This window comes from Schistocerca serialis, chromosome 1 (genome assembly GCF_023864345.2).
Source record: "Schistocerca serialis cubense isolate TAMUIC-IGC-003099 chromosome 1, iqSchSeri2.2, whole genome shotgun sequence".
NCBI classification, from domain to species: Eukaryota; Metazoa; Arthropoda; class Insecta; order Orthoptera; family Acrididae; genus Schistocerca; species Schistocerca serialis.
This window is the reverse complement of record NC_064638.1, coordinates 1051791597-1051809364: the sequence shown is the minus strand read 5'-3', so window position 1 is coordinate 1051809364 and position 17768 is coordinate 1051791597. Positions and strand designations below refer to the sequence as shown.

The 17768-nt window shown below is 37.7% G+C and overlaps 1 protein-coding gene across 2 annotated transcripts in view; it reads left to right on the top strand.

The window, feature by feature from the left end:
* Positions 1-17768, top strand: part of LOC126415193 (GATOR complex protein MIOS) — a 212146-nt gene that overhangs the window by 114035 nt on the left and 80343 nt on the right. The window lies entirely within an intron of this gene.

Sequence of the window (17768 nt, the reverse complement as noted above, 5' to 3'; positions counted from 1 at the left end):
AATTTCCTTTTACGCAAGATGATCTATGTGCGAGAATGTACGATGAATTCCTTTGCTCACAGATGTTTGACTCTCATTTAAAAATCAACTCTTTGAGGATGACGTTATTAAAATTTTACTGGCACATTTGTGTGATTTATCTTATAAAGTGTAACACGTGTGAAGAAGATCAACATTATACGTGAAAGCATAGCTTCTCTTGCAGTAATATTTGAGACTGATATTATATGCGAAAGCATTTCTTTTCTTGTAGTAATACTATGTATATTAATTTAAACCATTAACTTTTCCTGTTTGTGTGTTTGCGCTACTTAATAGTGATGACTACATCATGTGTCCTGTGCTCTGAATATCCGCTGTCATCGGCTGGCGAGATCACATGACATGAGCTATAACTGGCTTACAAAAGCACATACCAATCTCGATTTCAATGTTTCGAAAAGTAACGAGTGGTGTATAGTGGAATTTGAATTTATATTTCCGTAATATGAAAATATTCAGTGTACATGTTGCTGCACATCAAAGATCTTTCCAAAACGTATTTTCCCCCCTGTGTTTCATTTTCTAAAGTGCAAGGAAATTCTATGCTGATGTATAAAACCAAAACCATTCCAAGGATTGACAAGTTTTACAGTTCTGAGGAAAAGCATACTGTCACTTAACACGGGAAAGGTGCATTTTCACCTGGGAGAAAGCGTAGTTTTAATCGGGAAATCCGGGAAAAATCCAGGAATTTTTTTTCCTTGTCTGCATTTACACCCTGATTAAGGTGACATTCTTGTTGGCGTAAGTAGTCCATGTTTCCGATTCATACAAAAGGATGCTGAGGACGCAAGTTTGATATACAAGAATTTTGGTGATTAAAGAGAATTTTTAGTTTACCCAAATAAGTGTAGAGAGCTTGCCAAATTTTGTCACAGCTCTTCCAATGCGAGTATCAGTCTTCTTGTCAACAGACATGTTTGATTCTGCTTGCAGAGTAGTTCCATCTAATGTGATATCCAGCTGTGTATTAGCACTCTGAACCGTAATTATGGTCTTACTGCCATTTACGCTCATTGAGAGTCGGTGGTATGCATGACTAAGTCTTGATACTAGCTCTTACAGCTCTTCTGCAGAGTTCACAACAATTGCATCATCATCTGCATATAGACGTTCATTCTTCAGAGGACTGACACTGAAAAGCCTTCCATCTTTCCTAGTATGCAGGTGTACTCCAACACTGCAATTCTCAAAAGCCACTTGGAGCAGAGCTGAGGAGAAAATTCCAGGAAGTGTAGGCACCAAAACATAGCCTTGTCTTATGTCACAGTTCATATTAAAAGGTTTAGATGTACTACCATTGAAGATTGTGGAGTCATGCATGTTGACATGTAAAGATCTAATTAAGGGCAACAAAGTTGGTGGACATCCAATTTTTTCCAATATGCTGTAGAGTCCCTTCCTACTGACGGCGTCAAAGGATTTGTTGAGATCGACAAAAGCCACATATAATGGCACTTTTATTTTAGCTGCCGCAAGGTGAATAGCATGTCACTTGTGGATCTGCCAGCTCGAAATCCGCACTGTTACTCAGGGTAGATTCGAGCAACCAAAGTTTCAAATCTTTATAGGATTATCCTCGCATACACTTTTCCAGCAATGCTCAAGGGAGATGTTCGTCTATAGTTGTTACAACAATCTCTGTCACCTTTTCCCTTATAGGTTGCTACTATATTTGCATCATGCATGTCTTTGTGGTACTGTGACTTCTTCCCAGCACTGCTGTTGGATTTGGTACACTATTGGTGAAACTCAGTCAGGTTTGATGATTTCAGCCGGAAGTTATCACAGCCTTTATGCTGGCCTGGCTTTAGGCTTTTGAGTGCGAGTTTTAATTCATTGAGAGTAGGAGGATCAACAAGCTCAGACAAAACAGGGTAAGTGGTAAAGTACGCAAAGCTTCTGAAGAAATGTTGACCTCTTCTCAGTATAGGTTAGCATTGTGCTGCGCCCATGTGTCTAGCTGCTGGTTGTTATCGTTGATTGGATCACTATTAACATCTTTTATTGCAACTTACTTCCTGCTTGTTGGTCCAATGGCCATTTTGATGCCTTGATACATGCTATGGTAACCTCCTTTGACTCGGCAGATCTGAATAGATTTGCAAAGGCTGGTCCAGTATCTATTTGCACAATGGTGAGAAACTTGTTGCAGATCTACTTTGCAGACCTTGTAATCGGCTGTCACTCATTGGTTCAAATGGCTCTGAACACTATGGGACTCAACTGCTGTGGTCATCAGTCCCCTAGAACTTAGAACTACTTAAACCTAACCAACCTAAGGACATCACACACATCCATGCCCGAGGCAGGATTCGAACCTGCGACCGTAGCAGTCGCACGGTTCCGGACTGCATGCCTAGAACCGCGAGACCACCGCAGCCGGCTGTCACTCATTGGTATTTAGGATTATTCATAACCTGTACATGAGGATTATGTTTCTTTTCTATATATGGGTGCAACTCACTTTCACATTCAGCAGACCAGTTGGTTCGAGTCCTATCCTGCTTCCCAAATATTCTAATAGCAGTTTGCATAATATTTTCTTTAGCAAGATGCCTCATATTTTAGGCACTGTGTGCAGCTATCAGTTGCTCAGGATTCAGTTTCATCTCAATATGTTGTGTGAACTTTTTGTATATCACATCATCTTGGATGGCTTTGGTATTGATCTTCACTCTTCAACAGATGCTTTCAACGGAGTGAATCTTTTTTGCTTTGAAATGTGATTTGGTCATAACTAAAGAGTGATGAGCATCTCAGTCAGCACTGTGATATGTACAGGAGTTAAGGACATGATGTAGGTCACATCTTCTGTTTTTGATGAAATCGAGCTGATGTCAATGGCCTGAACGTGGTCGTTTCCATATTACTATGTGCATGGCTCTGTTCCGGAAGTAAGTGTTAATGGTGCAGAGAGAAAGAGAGATGCAAAGTTCGACCAGTCGCTGATCATTCTTGTTCATATTTTCAGTGCCATGTGGGTCAATGCAGTTAGGCCAGTTGTTCCATGTATTCTCCATTCTGGAATTTAAGTTTCCCAGTAACACGAGTTTATCTGATCCATGAATATTCTCTAAGCATTTCTGCAGATCTTCATAAAACTTGTCTTTGACTTCAGGTGGCACTTTTATAGTGAGAGCATATGCTGAGATTAATGTGACAGGGCCTGATGTTGTTCTTAATCTCATAGTTGAATCGAGAAGTCTAAATCTGGTGCAGAAAGGAGTTTATTACTCCAGCATCAAGCTGTTTAATGCACTCTCACCACATATCAAACGTCTGCATAAATAATTACCAAAATTCAAATAAAACCTGAAAGAGTACCTAATAGAGAGATCTTTTTATACAGCCAATGAATTTATGAGAGAAAATGAACATCACCACTAAATTTACAATTGCTTTATAAATGCTTTTAATTTCACTATCATATAATAATTTGCTTTCCTTATTAATGTATGTTATTGTTGTACTATTTAACTTACTTTTGCTTCCAGTGTATGTTACAGATCCTTGCTCAATACTCTGATAACTGGATATATGTTCCTTATTTGTCACCTTTTTACATTGCATCTTTAATATATTTATGTAAGTTATATCTGAAATATGTACAATTTGACACACTCCATATCCTTGCAATTTACTTGGCACCTGGATCTGTGGAACACAAAATAAATAAATAAATAAATTAAATAAATAAACTCTGAATTCGGGAGTGGGATGGGCACTTGAGCAACCACTAAGGCTTTCTCAGAATTTCCTGAGAGAACTAAGCAGCTATATATGCTGAAGGAACAATGTCTGTGTGTGATACTTTATGCATACTAAAGGATAGACACAACACTAGGTTCTGAAATAGTTTGCCAGTGATATATAATGGGAAACGTCTTAGGAGCACCATTTCATTTCATGTAAAAATATCACACTTGAGAATATCACCATCATCTGCCTAAATGATTCTCTGTTGTAAGCAGACTGAATCACGTCTTGAGGTTTTCTTTGTAAATGTATCCTGCCATCAATTTTTACCCTGTGTGTACTGCAGTTCAGGTGACTTTTTCATACTTTGAATGTCCAGTATTAGTTTTCCTGCACTCTGCTAACCTCTGTTTTCTCTACTGTCTATTAAATGGACAAACAAATGTGGGATGGTGGCTCGTAGACTATCTTAGACATAGAACCTGGCCATCAGCAGGCAGCTGCAGAGACTAAGTCTGAGTTGCCCACTTAAGGTGGCAATAAAACTGGCTGCCCCTCAGAATTATAAGTCTAGCTATCTGTATGATCTGGCAACACCACAGAATATGGAAGTATTACACAATGTAGACATAAAGTTGCAAGTTTGAGACCACTCATTCATTTATATTTTTTACCGCATTTCAGTTGTCTGATAGACTTATCAATCTGATGGAACCTTAAATATAATTTGCTGCACTTTCTAATGCACCAGTAATAGTAAAACCCTACGTGAAAGAGCCCATGGCTGCGTCGAGATCAGAGTATTCTTGCCTTATGGTGGTCACCACCCGCCAGCTACCAGGCAGTTGGATGCTCGCTGCCCTTAGGGTTGCCATAATCCAAGGACGAAAATCAAGGACAAAATTCGGGGATTATAAAGATGTGGCTGAAACACAGACCGATATGTTGTGCAAACGACCATTGGTTTGCATTTCAGTAGAATCTTCATCATTACTTTACAGTGGTGATTATGAAGATGTGGTTGAAACCTGGAATCACACAATGTTCTTTCACCTTTCTGCACGTCAGCCAAATCTTAATAATTACCATAATTCAAACAGTAATTCTGTCAGCAAAGAAGTTGTAATTAACAAGGAAAATTAATCCAAGCATTAATGGTGTCTATAAAGGAGTGGTCAATGATGAAGAAAGTTAATTGCAATTGACATTAAATAACTTTTTAATTGAGTCATTGAACACAAATTATTAACATGTACACAATCATGCTGCTACAATTGATATATATCTTTCACTTTATTTCTCTGAGCCGTGGACAGAAGAAAGAAACTCGCTCCAATTCTGAACCAGTCTATGAAAATCTGTTTTTCATGTTATATTGGATTTGGAGCATTGCATTGACTATGTTAAAGGTAGCCTGTTTCTTTCTTCTGACCATTGTGCGTTCACTAGGGAAAACACTCTCTCCCAATTGGCATTATGCCCTGGAATGGAGAAATAGTACTGCACAATAGCAAGCAGTTCTGAATACTGCTCTTTAGAAACACTGAAACACGTGAGGCAATATTGACGTTACGACTTATCTTAGAAGAAAGATTAAGGAAAGGCAAACCTACATTTCTAGCATTTGTAGAATTAGAGAAAGCTTTTGACAATGTTGACTGGAATACTCTCTTTCAAATTCTAAAGGTGGCAGGGGTAAAATACAGGGAGCGAAAGGCTGTTTACAATTTGTACAGAAACCAGATGGCAGTTATAAGAGTCGAGGGACATGAAAGGGAAGCAGTGGTTGGGAAGGGAGTAAGACAGGGTTGTAGCCTCTCCCCGATGTTGTTCAATCTGTATATTGAGCAAGCAGTAAAGGAAACAAAAGAAAAATTCGGAGTAGGTATTAAAATTCATGGAGAAGAAATAAAAACTTTGAGGTTCGCCGATGACATTGTAATTCTGTCAGAGACAGCAAAGGACTTGGAAGAGCAGTTGAATGGAATGGACAGTGTCTTGAAAGGAGGATATAAGATGAACATCAACAAAAGCAAATCAAGGATAATGGAATGAAGTCTAATTAAGTCGGGTGATGCTGAGGGAATTAGATTAGGAAATGAGACACTTAAAGTAGTAAAGGAGTTTTGCTATTTGGGGAGCAAAATAACTGATGATGGTCGAAGTAGAGAGGATATAAAATGTAGACTGGCAATGGCAAGGAAAGCGTTTCTGAAGAAGAGAAATTTGTTAACATCGAGTATAGATTTAAGTGTCAGGAAGTCATTTCTGAAAGTATTTGTATGGAGTGTAGCCATGTATGGAAGTGAAACATGGACGATAAATAGTTTGGACAAGAAGAGAATAGAAGCTTTCGAAATGTGGTGCTACAGAAGAATGCTGAAGATTAGATGGGTAGATCACATAACTAATGAGGAAGTATTGGATAGGATTGGGGAGAAGAGAAGTTTGTGGCGCAACTTGACCAGAAGAAGGGATCGGTTGGTAGGACATGTTCTGAGGCATCAAGGGATCACCAATTTAGTATTGGAGGGCAGCGTGGAGGGTAAAAATCGTAGAGGGAGACCAAGAGATGAATACACTAAGCAGATTCAGAAGGATGTAGGTTGCAGTAGGTACTGGGAGATGAAAAAGCTTGCACAGGATAGAGTAGCATGGAGAGCTGCATCAAACCAGTCTCAGGACTGAAGACCACAACAACAACAGAAACAGAATCCTCAAAAAATTTAACCCACTTTTTATGAGGCATCATCTCCAAATTCTGGTTACCTTCCTGTGTAAGAAAACATTTCAGTTTCACTATCTGGTCAAATAGCAAACTCTCATCCACTTTGCAAGTTGTGTTTTCGTGCATCCGCTTCAGTGTACATTCAACTTTTTCCCAATCAGGTAAAGCCTTCAACAGTATCCAGTCAAAATGTTCAAGTTCGGGTAAAGGATTGCTCCATGTCATCAGATAATCTGTAACTGTCTGATAAAATGCCATGACATCGCCTTGAAATTTTGACTGCTGGTACTGGGAGAGATCTGACATTAACTCTTTTACTTCCATAGTCATGAATTTACGTTTCTTTCTTTCCTCTAAAACATGCATGAAGTTTTTAAGTTCCAACCTAACCTCATTCACAGAGATGTCCTCTTTCTCAATGTTGGCGATAGCCTCTTGAAATGGACTCATCTGAGCAAGCAGAAAGTGTAAATACATCTCTCCACAAGCATAAGAAAAAAAAAAAAAAGACTTGAGAAGGCTTGGACACTTATCGAGAGACAGGAAGTATGATTTAAGAGCTTGAAACATGTATATGAATCTTTCAACTGTAGGGAATAAGCCCATCCACCTAGTTTTCACATGCCTAAGTAAATCCTTGTGAGTCATATGGAGAAAATCACAAAGTCCCTTAATGCTGCTACCCGAACAGTATAAATTGAAAATTGGTTATAGACCTTAATAATTATACTTTGCACATCATGTGAAAGTACTTTGGTTCCACTTTGAATAGCATTATGCAGTACATGAACTGGGCAACCTACCCCTACTATGGACCTGTTTAGTTTGTTTTCAAGTTTCTTGAATACATTGTTTTCCCCTTTTCTTTCAACGCCTCCAAAGTTAGTGTTTGTATTATCCCCCAAAACCACAAACTTTGTCACTAAGGTTGAATTCTAAAATTATTTTATACACACACTCAGACACTGTACTGGAGGTTTCATTGTCACACTCATTCAAATGCAATAAATTACTTTGAACACCTTGTGTAATGTCAAACTATTGGACCAGAACAGGAAACATTTTTACATGCTTGCGACTACTAGCATCTGTACTGATCGCAACATAGTTAACTTTTGATAGACTATTTTTAACATTGTCTTTTATGAAAGGTGCTATAACATTGTTAACAATTGCTTCAGTTTTAGTTTTTGCACTTGAAATCTGAACTGCTACCTTTGAATCACTAAAAATTTCACTAATGATTTTTGATGTACGAGATGAAGAATTGTATGAATGGTGGTGTTTCACAGCATGAAACGCAAATGTTGCTTCTGCTGCAGCAACCTTTTTAGATTCTGTCTGATTAGCACTAAGAAAACTGGTCAACTGTTTGGAAGTTGAAGCAGAATTCACAACTCTTGGGTGTTTCTTGCTTGTTATATGGTCATTGAGAGCTCGTTTCCCTCCATTGGCGATTGAAATCTAGCAACTGTAATGAAATAATTTAGAATTAGTTGCCATTTAACCAAAAGCATGTGAATTAACATTTTAGTTTACGTACCATATTGCATAAACGGCACAATCTATTGCGCTATGTTTCTAAGTGTCACAACTACTTAATGTTTAAGCCTCAAAACGCATGTTTTTGACATCTCTTTCATTCTATGGTCACCCAGAAAACTAAATTTGATGGTACGGTGAAAATATTTTTTTCAATAACTGAAAACCATTGACAGAAAATAAAATTGCGGGAGACTTGGTTTTTAAATACGTACACTTGAGTAATCTGATCAATTATAATACTCATTTGTATGCTTTCTACAAAAGATAGGCATTGTTTACTTTTACGTACCTACAATGCATTGTACTTACCCACACACTTTGCAAATAGCCTCATGATCATTTCTTCCACGTTTAATACTTGGACACGCATTAATATATTCTTCTCGAAAATGTACTTTTCTTTTCAACATTTTAAATTTCAAATTCTGTGCAATAACAACACCAGAAGTACACTTCGCGCTGCTGAATGTTAACTTTACATGACCAAAAAATATGAGATACCGACAGCAGAGACGTTGTAAACCAACAGCGGAAAACTGAAACAATTGCAAAGAATTGATTATTGCACTGCTTCCACAGTCTGTTCTGAAAATAGCCGAGCGATTCTGAAGTGAAGTGACACAGAACATCAGCACAGGTTTCAACGGCTATCGTCAAGTTTGCTGGAGTTATGAAACGCTTGATCGGTGGCCAGTGGCAAAACTTGGGTAAAAATTTTTATATTACTTCCAAACCAATTTTTTTCGTGGAAATTTTCCTCTTTGTCCGGGACACCTGTCTTTGAGCATAAAATCACGGACTGTCCATGAAATCCGTGACGTATGGCAACCCTAGCTGCAATCCAACCAGGTGTTGCGGTGCAGAGCACATCGGCACGTTGATATTCCTGCATTGTTAGCATAAATTTCTTTCTTGTTGTAGGTGATTTCCATGCAAAGAACTTTTATAAACAAATACGGCAATATTTCTCTCTCTCTCTCTCTCTCTCTCTCTCTCTCTCACACACACACACACACACACACACACACACACACACACACACACACACACAATCACAATACGGCCTTTTTCTCAACCAGTTTTGACAAGTTTCACTGGCTGCGGTTGCAGTTGCCTTACACAACAAAGTTCCGTGCAGTGTAGGTACATCAGAGGAAATGGTGCGCGACAATTTATACAGCATTTCTCATTTTCCATTATTATTGACACAAGCAGACGCACTGGAACACAGGATGTATACGGCCTGGGACAACTGAGAGATCCGGGAAAAACTCGGGAATTTTTTTGTGTGGGGGAAAACTGGGAAAAACCCAGGTATTTTTTAGAATTCCGGGAATTTTTCATTGTTTTTGTTTTCAGTTAAACTTTTGTAGTTTTGACTGTTAAAAACCAATACTCTAACAAAGGGTGTTACTGTATCCCACTACTGCAGAATAATAATGCAGCAATAAAACATGAACGAGAGGAAAAACAAAAATAAAACTTAAATTGCAAAGAGAATGCTTCGTAACAACAAATTGCCTCCGATGTGCGTGACCTCACAACTGTTTACATGAGATTCGTTTCAAGAGTTAAGACTGGGATCATGTGCATGCGCAGTTGAGTAGTATCTCTTCCCGCTTCTGGATTCAGAATTGTGGCTGTTGGCTGTGAAAGCAGTTGCAGCAAGCAGCTAGATGCTACTGGAAAAAATGTTTTGCAAAGCGCCTAGCATCCATCGCACGTTGGTCTGTCGATTATTCATATGTCTTTGAAATGCATCCCTGTCGATTTTTGAACACATTCTAAGTTGAATTCTTAATTAATCATAAGTTGATTTGTGAATGCGTGCATGGTGGGGGGGGGTCACTATCTAGTATTGCCCCGGTTCGGAAATATCGTAGATCTGGGGCTGATGCGCAAAGCAGTCTGACTTACAGTAGGGAAGTGGGTAGTCTCCACATGACCCGTGTTTACATTTAGTGGTTTCGCTGTTCCCTCTTTGTTTACGGCTCTCACGTCAAATGAAAACAAAACGGTTTTCTGTGGCCAGGAGCTATCAAATGAATTAAAATACATTCACATAATTACAGAAGGCTAAAATATGCTATTAGTTTCAGGTTTTATTTTATTTCCATATTTCTGACAGTCAAGCATTAATTTTGCAGAACAGTGAAGTAATTTTTGTCTATTTGAAAGAAATTTTCTTTTATTAATCTTTTCAGCTGAGGCAGTCAATATATTTGAAACGAAGTGTTTAATTCCACGCTATTGGCTAGTTTCAACTGTTTGCTGCATTTCAAGTGCACGTTTTCATCTCCTAGCATGTATATATATGCCTTAATAAAGAACCAAACATAATACAGTACTGGTACTCCAAGAAAATGTACATCCCGAAAACCTCACTGGAAAGCTTAATATCAGTTCGAGGCCTACTGCACTTGGAATCTTGACATACGAATGTGCGCTTTAAATATGCCCTTTAAATGTGCACATTTCAGTATGGGTCACGAAATTCCGATGCTCTTGGTATATCCTCTGATATCTTGTTTCTTTTATGACATAATGTAAGATCTTTTAATGTTTTAACACGTACGAACATATGGGCCTCCTACGTCATCATAGCTGTGCAAGCGCGGTGGCACCTGTTACCTGGCGCACTCTGGCAAATGCTGCAACGAACCTATTTCTAACAGGTCGTGGGAAAATATCGTGGATGATGGTTTGAAGAGCGTTACTCTCAAAGTAAAGTTCCTTTTACGCAGGTTGAACTATGAACAAGAATGTATGATGACTTTTGTAAATCAGAGAGCATTTGACTCTTATTTATAAATCAACTCTTTGATGACTAGCCATTTACATGAATTTCAAGCCCAGAAGATAAGACATTTATGTCGTTATTGAAATTTCACTGGCACATTTGTGTGATATATCTTAAAGTGTAATATGCGCATAAAAGACCAACATTATATGTGAAAGCTTAGCTTCTCTTGCAGCATATTAACCTTAGAAACCAATATTATATGTGAAAGCTTTGCTTTTCTTGTAGCAACTCTATGTAAATTAATTTAAACCATTAACATTTCCTGTTCATGTGTTCGTGCTACTTAACAGTGATGTTGCTATTGGCTGACTACATCACATGTCCTAAGCTCTGAATATATGCTGTCATCAGCTGGTGAGATCACGTGGCATGAACTATGACTGGCTTATAAAAGCACATCACAATCTTGATTTCAATGCTTCGGAAAGTAAAATGTGATGTTTGGTGGAATTTGAATTTATACTTTCGTAATACGAAAATGTGCAGCATACATGTTGCTGTACATCAAAGATCTTTCCAAAACGTGTCTCTTTCCCTGAGTTTTGTTTACTAAAACATCGGGAAATTCTACACCCGTGTATAAGACCATAACCATTCAAACGTATGATAAGTTATACAGTTTCGAGAGAAAATATACTGTCAGTTAACAGGGAAAAAGTATGTTTTCACCTAGGAGAAATCTGGGAATTTTTTTTCCTTGTCCGTGTATACACCCTGGAACATTATCATTGTGTACAACATGCTGGTTTTGCATGCCTTACCTTGTGCTTGACATTGTCAGACAGTTTTAGATAATGTTAGAGAATATATTGTTGTTCATTAATTTCTCTATTGTGTTTAATAAACTAATTGAAAGATGCTATTAAAATATCCACTGTGATAATACAAATAGATTACAACTTACCATGTTAATTTTACGGCAAAAATTTACATGAGAATTCCTAAATTGGCATGAATAAGTACGATATTACACACTTTGGATGTCTAAATGATCCATGTTTATGTGCTATCCCATGCCGTATAGTACGGAAATTTTGTGTTTGAAGTAGACGCATGAAAGCAGGTTAAGGAGCTACTCAGTGCCAAATTCCGTAAATAAAATTGTGTATTCACAGAAACCTTATATTATGTCAACAGAAGCAGAAAAAGGCATTGTAGAATGTGCAATATCATGAGTTTTCCACAATTGCTCTCGGCACTGGAGGTGGTGAGATGACTTACGATGGACAAGTTTTCTTAAGCTTTCCATATTTCAGTGGTCACAGCAAAAGGAACCTGTGACCACTGGACGTACTCTAGTTTACTTATTAAAGTTTACCATTAGATATCAGTTTAATTTTTTGTCAAAAGTAATGCAAAACCATATTCTGAAATAGTGTCTTGTTTCTCCACTAGGCAGTGCCACAAGTTCCTCCAAAATCGTAACAGAACACACACACATATGTAATACTAACAAATGTAAATCCACCCGATGATGGAGGTTTAAACATTCGAAACGCGTCGTGGAAAAAATAAAACGGTGACTGGTAACAGTAAACTTGTTGTTTCATTTAAAGTCATTGTGTCAGTCTGTTAGAACATGCTAATCTCCAAAACCACTATACGCATTTTCATAGTATTTGCACAGATAACTTCAAATTGCTTGGAGCGTCATATAGGCTTTTTTTCATCAAAATCAGACCACAGAAAAGAAAAATATCCACACAGATTATAAAAATGTATGTTTCTGTGTATGTATGTATGTATGTATGTATGTGTGTATGTCTGTACGTCTGTTCCACATCTCCTCCAAAACCACTGGACTGATTCCTACCAAACTTGGCACAAGTATCACTTACTGTCTGGAAAGAATTGCTGTGGAGGTAAGAAATACCTACCTATTAGAGTGGTAGGAGAGGAGGTGAAAAACGAGTATAGGCCACAATGTGCAAATATCCAGATTTTATTCGTCCGGTATTTGAGAATGAGAGCAGTTAGTGACTTATAACAAACTGTACACATAATTTCAAACCTTTATGAAACTTTTTCTTGCTTACAACCCTCACAAAATGATGAAAAGAAAAAAAAAAGCTTATCACTTGCTACAGTTTTGCTGTTCATGTAATGAAATTGTCGCATCAGGCATGATAATTTAATTTAGTACTTGTGTACTACTAACTGTATTGGTTAAAGTGTTAATACTGCACTATTTACCAATCAGTTAAGTGTTTAGGCATCCCTTACAGAAACTGAAAGAACAAAGAAAAATTTTCTACAAAGATTTTTACACAATGCTAAAAGTTTTATGGATTGTCTTTTCTGGTATAATTATAGGTGCTGATTTTTTCTGGAAATAGTTAAGATCGATGTTGTACTTCTTCATTGCGCAGACTTCTAGTCTCTGTAAATTAATTGTGGTTCACCAAAATGAATCGTGTGTTGTTTCCGTGTAACCTGGATGTGGCAACCAGTGTACTTTTTCACTTCACCTTGCTGCATCTTATCCACTAAAAGTCTTTTTTACTGCCTGGTTGATAAAAAAATCAGTTGAATAACTTTGTTTTCACAAAGTCACTTATATTTTCCTTTTAAACCGTAAATATGGCTGATTTGCTCGACAAGCCCTGGCAGTGACTTGTACAGACAGAACAAGCTAAAGAATAAGGAGCCCATTCTTTGACTTCTGTTCGTGACTTATTGTGTATTCTTAGTTCTTATTATTATCTACAATTGGCAGTAAATGGTTACAAAATAATAAAATTTGAACTCATCTGGGCCCACTGCATCGTTTATGTCACATAAGGACATTATATATTATGCTATAAGACTAAGACACTGCTGTGTTCGGTTATATTGTTTATTACTATTGGTCTATTTCTGCATGATAGCCATCTTCAGCTTATATCAGGTGGTTTTTGATATCCATATGACATTCATGTCTCACTTGACCCGCCAGGGTAGTCGAGAGCGCTAATGCGCTGCTTCCTGGACTCGGGTAGGCGCACCGGCCCTGGATCAAATCTGCCAGGTGGATTAACGACAAGGGCCGGTATGCCAGTCAGCCTGGATGTGGTTTTTAGGCAGTTTTCCACATCCCACTTGGTGAATACCGGGTTGGTCCCCAAATTCTGCCTCAGTTACATGACTCTCAGACATTTGAAAAACGTTCTCACTATTTCGTGACTTACACTAGATGCAGACAGCTGGGGTTCACTACTTCTGTCCCGGGGGCTTCGGGGTGGCGGCAGGAAGGGCATCTGGCCACCATCTGAAAACACTGCCAAATCCGTCATAACAGAACCAACCCTGCATTGGAGCAGGACAAGGGCCGGAGAAAGAAAGAAAGAAAGAAGGAAAGAATTGATGACTCACTTGCTGTCATACTGCTGTTTATGTTTGCGCCTACGATGTTGGTGGAGCTGTAATAGGCATTACACTTTTGCTGGAGCATTTATTTGTGAAGTTGTTGAATTATGAAAGTTTATTTCATAATGACATTACTTCACAGTTGTATTAACAGTTGAGTCAGTGATGTTATTTGGTAACCATATAAAGAGAATGGGATACAAGAGTATACTCAAGAAGATACACAAAATGAAGATGAGAAAGAAATGACCAAGAGGAAGACCGAGGGATAGACAGCTGGAAAGTGTGGAGGAGTGTGTTGAAGAAAGAGGTGAGGACTGGACAAGAGTGAACACAGAAATATGGTGGGAGAAGAGGACTAGAGGGAGAGGCGTGTGTTCCAGACCCACCCTGGGGTTGGAAACTGTTCAAGGTGGTGGTGATGATGATGATAATGATGATGATACAGGTGAAATAAGTGTAAAAATCTCTTATTTTAATGAAAGTTAGTAAGGAGATGACTTGAACCCTAAGGAAGAACACAGGCTACTTTAGAAAGTGTGTAGGACAAGATACATGTTGATTTGAAGAATATTGGGTGAGTTAGGGAAAAATATTTGCTCTTTGTAAAAGCTATTTGTTCTTTGGCTTTTGAAATTTATCATATTTGTGAAAATGCTTGTATTAGTTGATATGTACTACATGATATGATGAAAGTAATGAATACAATGGGTATATAGTCCTCATTGTGTTTAATTCACACTTCCAAGCTATTTGTTATGTTATGTACTCATTGTATAATGTAAGCTACTTCACTAGCACAGATGCATAGATTCGTGCTCCTGTCCATGCTGAGTGGTATGCACTGTTCGGCTGTGATGCTGAAGTGTCGTGTGTTGGGACAGCTTAGGAGGGGGGAGAGCAGAGAGCACATCATAAGTCATCCAAACAGGCAGACACGTGAGGGCAGCTGATGTTATCACATATGCTGTAGCTTACTACTTGCTCACCATCACTCGTCATAACAAAACTACCAATGTGCTCAACCATGGGTAACAGCTAGTAATTAGTAAGAGGGCATCTGTTTATGCTTTCTTGTGGATTAATCTAAATTTTAGAAGCAAACATAATGTTTAAGGCTGCTTTAAATCATTGTTGCAACTTTACATCCCTCTAAACAGGGACAACAATACTGTCATTTAGCTGTCATTTTGAAAGGGGGATTTTACCCATTAACAATTTGAGTAGCTCTTTCAAAACATATTCAGAATTCTTTTGAATAATATTCACATAACAGTTGAATGAAAGTTAAAGTTGCCAATATACAAATTGCACAAATTGCTTTTTTATCATTAAATGTAAATTTATGATACACGTATTTTTGGAAGTAGGCTGATATACATTATTGTGTCTATAAAATGGGAAAACTGAAATAGAAGACAGAATGTAATCACTCTTGAAACAATATGACTAAAGTGCTGCTAGTGATTTACATTGTTTTTAAAACTGAAGGCATTGTTACAAACAGTGAAAAATACAGAATGATGTGTAACAATCCTACAAAATGGATAGTTGCTATCATCCTATATTGGAGATGTTGAGTCACAGATAGTCACAACAGAAAGACTCTCAGGAAGTTAGCTTTTGACCAAAAAGACCTTTGTTGGAAAAACACACACACACACACCACAGACCCACAGTCTCCAGCTGCTGTGTGTGTGTGTGTGTGTGTGTGTGTGTGTGTGTGTGTGTATTTATTGCTAGTAGTCTGTTTCTGACAAAGGTCTGTTTGGTCGAAAGCTCACTTCCTGGCAGTCTTTTTGTTGTACCTATCTGGGACTCGGCATCTCTGTTATGTGGTGAATAGCAATTATCCATTTCTTAATAAGGTATTGTTACATGTATTTTAGAGAGGTAATGGAGGTTGTGGACATCCAAAACAAATGGGAGCACCATATTTTGCATGGCGAACTAGATAAGAGAATATTTAAAGTATGTTCTTTGTTGAATTTGTGTCAGTTGATTGAAAACAAGTTTGGTGACTGTGTCTTGATATTGATGTTGAACGTTTTAAGTGGCACAAGATTGATTTTGTTTGCCTTTTTTTTTTTTGTTTTTCATGAAACTTGGGTATGTCACCACCATGTGCAAACAAAATAGACGGAAAAGTAGTAGACAATAAGTGGAAATCTGACTCCTGACAGTGTGACCTACATTTGTTGTTGTATTAAGTTGATATAAAATATATCATTGTAAGATCCTTGGCTGAATAAATTATTATGCTATACTGACCTAGAAAGATCTCAATTGAGTTGTGCATAGAAAACTTTGAATGAAAGGAGGGACCAGTGAAGCACAGCATGTGCTACACAGTGCCCGAGTTTCAGTGTGGTGATAAAAGTGAGGAAATTTTTTTTACCCATTAGCAGAGGGCTATTTCCAGTATATTGGAATTAAAATCTGTACCATTAATGTATCAGTGTTATCAAGGTGTGATGCCTCTCTGCCGGTTTCAGAGCGTCATTCATACTGGGCTTTGCATTCCTCTTCTGGCCGTATATACTGGCAGCCTTGTCCAGTTTTTCATCACATATTGATCCTCTAATCTTTTCTTGGCACAGCTCACACAGTGGTTACTTTTTCGATTCTTGTATTTGTTGCTCCCACCATGTCATTTCATTCTTTCAGCACCAACTCTTTTTACGTTTTATTGCTGCTGTAGAATAAATTATTTTTCACCATGTGAAGAGTGTATGAGCTCACTAAGTAGACTGAAACATTACATAATTTGTGTATTTACATATTGAGAAATAATTTAAAAGGATAGTTTGTCAACACCACTTAATGATACGTAATGATGTGTCATTTACATACTTAAATGTCATAACTTACAAGCTTACATTCGGTTTAACACCACATATTTTACTCTGAAGTGGGTTTATCTGATTTCCTTTTATTAATGCCTGGTCCAAAAATATGTACCATCTGTAATGTCCCTGTTTGTCCTTGTGGTGTTAAACCCTAATTTTCTCTACTTCTTTGTACTCTGACTTTATATTTTCTTAATATGAGGAGAAAGACATTTTAATTTCAGTTTCAGTTTTTAGTATGTTGTCAACCTATTGGATATAGTTTCATTTCTGTTGATAACTAAGAAATTTTTAGCAACAGGTAATATTTCAAATACCTGTTTTCCTGAATTTTATCCATTCTTTCTCCACACTTCGCTAATGCTTTTTTAAAAGATGCTTACTGTTCTTCAGTCTCATTATGCATGGCATTTTGCATTGTGTAAAGCACCATATTTTATTGTGCAATGTTATTCCTTTTTCACTGATTGATGATTTAGCTTTACTAGTACACTGTGGACTCAGCCAACTCGTACATACACTTTATAGGGATAGGAAATTGAATGATCTTATAGGCTCAATTGTGGGTAAAGCATGTGGTGGACTCTGGATTATTGGTAGAACGTTGGGGAAGTACTGTCAGTCTACAAAGGAGCTTGCTTGCGAATCACTTGTGCAACCCATTGTAGATTATTGCTGAAGTGTGTGGGATCCATACCAAATAGGACTAACACAGGAGATTTAACATATACAGAGAAGGGCAGCACAAATGGTCATT